Here is a 3,698-nt window from a genome sequence, read left to right as displayed (position 1 = left end):
CAGACCACACCGAAGGGCCCAGCTTCCAATCTTGTTTTAGATCCATATAGTCCATGCTGTTAGGGATTCCACACTACTGCAGTAGGCAAAAATCAAAGTCCATAGTCTCAAGGTAAGAAAACAAAGCAGCCCTGCGAACAGGGCTCTTTAGGGACCTCACATTCAGTGAGGAGAATTTTAGGGTACTACAAGGCATAATTTATGGAGAGTCAGTGTCCACTTCTGAGGAGCCCGACTCCGATATACTCTGGGAGTCAGGCTGCCCCGCATCCGGGGACGCGAACTCCACGATGTTCACAGGGTCAGAGCCGGACAGATGTTTCGACCCGACACTTCCCCTGAATTCGCTTTCGTCCGAACTGCGGCATAACGTTTTCCTCTTTATTGTAGACACCTCCTCCTCTCTTGACCTCTTCCCCGTACTGGATAAATCCATCGTCGTATCGTCCTCGTCCTCCTCACTCAACGTCACCTCGGTCTCCTGGCTGATGTCATCTCCGTCACGATCTCCGGCCACTGCTACCTCAGGTGCGGCTACAGGTTCCTCCGGATCGCTGGTCGTCTTGGGTTGCTCAGGAGCCTGTGAGGTCCCTTCCTTCTTCCTTATCATTCCGCCTACTGCATCTAAAGCCGTCAGCATCCGACCCTCTATTGGCGTGACAAGAGGGACCGACTCTAGCTGCCCGGCCGATCGGCGGCTGGTGCTTGGGGTATCCCGCAAGGAGCCCCTACGTCTGGACTCCTTATTTGGCTCTTCACCAGCCGCCGTCTCTGCCCAGTCCCCTTTTGTGGGTATCGAGGACCGGCGAGACTTTTTGCCGACCGGCTCCGGGTTGGAGCTTGGGGCCTTCATTACAGAGCTAGAACAGCCCTGCTCGGCCCCCTTGGAATCCCTAGGACCACCCTCCACACGTGGCCCGGAGGGTATTGGCCCTGACCCTTCGGTGGGTCCCGGGGCATTACCAGCAGTGCCCGCACCTGTTGCAGGCTGCTGCCCTGGCCCCGGTCGGGGTGGCCCAGGTTTGGGTTCACCCCTCAATGACTGCGTTCTCTTTGGACATTCTTTGTACATGTGTCCTGTCTCCCCGCACAGGTTACACATGGTGCTGGAACTGCATTTGGAGGCCACGTGCCCAAGGCCTCCACATTTATTACAGCGTATGACATGACCCTCACTGCATGCGTCTTTCGTATGTCCATACGACTGGCAGTTCCAGCAGAACCGAGGCATCTGGGGGTAAGAGATATCCCCGGTTCCTCCCAATGGCAAAGTTGGCTGGCGGATGTATAAAGCCTCGTATGCCATTTGGGTCTTGGAAGAATTTCACAAAATACTTCCGCTTTCCATTCCAGAAGCCTTCCGCATTTTTAACTTCATGGCTGAAGTGGATTTCTCGACAGTATCGCCCAAGAAAGATCTCAATGTCCCTGGCAGGGACAAACGGGCTGTGCATCACCACGACAAGTGGAATAGATTCCTCCCCGTAGAGGAATGCGAAATAGAGCCCGTCCAGGCGCTCTTCTGTCTGGTCCGCACCAGACAGGGCTGCACAGATGGTGTCGCAGCAGGCCGCGGTACAAAAGGAGATGGTATATCGTCCGCGGCCTTCCTGGTCATTAAGACACAGGATGTTCTCCCGTCTGAGGCCGAAGAAGCCAAGCAGGATTTCCCCTACTATGAACTTCAGGTTCTTCCGCTGGCGATGTTTCTCCTCGACCTCAATCCGGATAGATTGTCGCAACTGGGTTTCCCCAGTCACGAATCCGTACGCAAACGGCATTTTCAGCTTGTCCCGACAAGGATTCGCCCTTCTAGGCCGTCCGGCGCAAGCCGTCCGCCTAGTGATCCCTTCTCGTTGCCTGAGGACTAGTCCGACTACCCAATAGCTGCAGGGGGGTGAAGTCAAGGCGATAAACCTGTGACGATCCCCCCAGGCCAAGTAGCCGGGTACCCCAGGCACCTTCTGACAAAACCTCCTGTATAAATACACTTGGTCTTAGCCAAAAGGCCGAGAAGCGATAACCCGAACGGGCCGCGCGTTGCCCGAGCCTGCCCGATACTGCTGTTCAGCCCTTGCAGCGATTCAGCCTACTTCTAGGCAATTCCATGGGGCCCTGCAGGCTCACACACTCACAGCTACACGGGAGGTGAATAAAGGCCGGAGAGGAAGCCAGACAGGATTTGCTTCTTTTGCTTGCACCACAATGCAGTGCTGAAAGAGGAGGAATCTACATAAAAACGCCTTCCTGGCAACGCCCAAATGCCCTGCTGCCATGCAGATAAACACTGGCAGCGGCAGCAAGTGCATGCCCACAGCCACCCCTTGTTCCTTCACACCTTGTATCAGCTGTAATCCAGTCCAGTCCAGTGCTGCCTGCTGAGCAGCACTGACCAACACTGCCTGGGCCCAGGCTTTTATCTCTGAGGCCCCATTATGATGTCAGAAAGCTGGCTCTGGCTCCTCAGGGCTCCACTATGACACGTGCAAAGTTCCGTCTGAACTTTATATAAGACGGTGCGGCTCAGTCAGTCACTCAGTGTTGCCTGAGAGGGCAACACTGCAACAGCCGGCCGCCAGGCTGTCTTTTTTTGCACAGCTAGTTGCCTCCAGGAGGCCACAAGAGGGAGACAAGGGACTGCAAAATGGAAAATAAGCATCCACCAACTTTACAGACAACTTCTCCTTGATCCTACAACCTCCATCCTTGCACAGTTTGTTATTCTTCTAGGTAACATAGTAACAAATCCAAATTGCTGCTCTCTTTGTAGGCAAGCAAGGCTTTGTTGCAACTGCAATTCTTACTCCTTCTTGAAATGTAGGGACGACAGTACATTCCATCACATCCATCTAGTGTACACAGGTAGGTCCATTGTGGCGGGCGGGCGGCTTTAATGGCTGTTTGCTGTTCCCCTACTCCACTCCACTATTTGACTGTGGTGCTGCATCAATCAGTGGCTGGCTCAGGTGCAGCTCTTTAACTTACCTAAAAGGGAGGGCGGAGAGAAGACAAGGAAGGTGAGTGAGCTGTTCCAATGTGAAATGCCGGAAACACAGACACACAGACGACACAAAACAAGAGGTGGCAATGTATTCATTAATTGCATTTAATCAATTAGCTCATTATCACTCATGCATTGTCCAACAGGTGTTGAAATAATGGGATTAAAAGGGGAGATCCATTCAGAAAGACAGAAACAATGGCAAACACAAAAAACACTTTTGGAATCTGATTTTAGTCAACACATAAGGAAAGGGTGCACCGGTCCTGGAAATACTGCAATACCAGGTCAATGCGTGGAGTGGACAGAGCAAGCTCTATTTCCATCTCCCTGTTCTAAAAATCCATTTAATATATGGTCCCCAGATAGGGGACGTATCAGATATTAAACTGATAAGAACAGATACTACACTTGATCTTAGCCAAAAGGCCGAGAAGCGATAACCCGAACGGGCCGCGCGTTGCCCGAGCCTGCCCGATACTGCTGTTCAGCCCTTGCAGCGATTCAGCCTACTTCTAGGCAATTCCATGGGGCCCTGCAGGCTCACACACTCACAGCTACACGGGAGGTGAATAAAGGCCGGAGAGGAAGCCAGACAGGATTTGCTTCTTTTGCTTGCACCACAATGCAGTGCTGAAAGAGGAGGAATCTACATAAAAACGCCTTCCTGGCAACGCCCAAATGCCCTGCTGCCATG

General features: G+C 52.7%; 1 non-coding gene across 1 annotated transcript; it reads right to left on the bottom strand.

Annotated features, from left to right (window-relative positions):
- Nucleotides 1-3,251: 3,251 nt before the first annotated feature.
- LOC142718396 (U2 spliceosomal RNA) lies at nucleotides 3,252-3,442 on the bottom strand. Its single transcript, XR_012872518.1, has one exon. It is a non-coding gene; the product is annotated as a U2 spliceosomal RNA (small nuclear RNA).
- Between the last annotated feature and the right edge of the window lie 256 nt (nucleotides 3,443-3,698).

Source organism: Rhinoderma darwinii, unplaced genomic scaffold (assembly GCF_050947455.1).
Source record: "Rhinoderma darwinii isolate aRhiDar2 unplaced genomic scaffold, aRhiDar2.hap1 Scaffold_466, whole genome shotgun sequence".
NCBI lineage: Eukaryota > Metazoa > Chordata > Amphibia > Anura > Rhinodermatidae > Rhinoderma > Rhinoderma darwinii.
The sequence above is the reverse complement of the archived record's forward strand: the minus strand, read 5'-3'. Positions and strand labels throughout refer to the sequence as shown.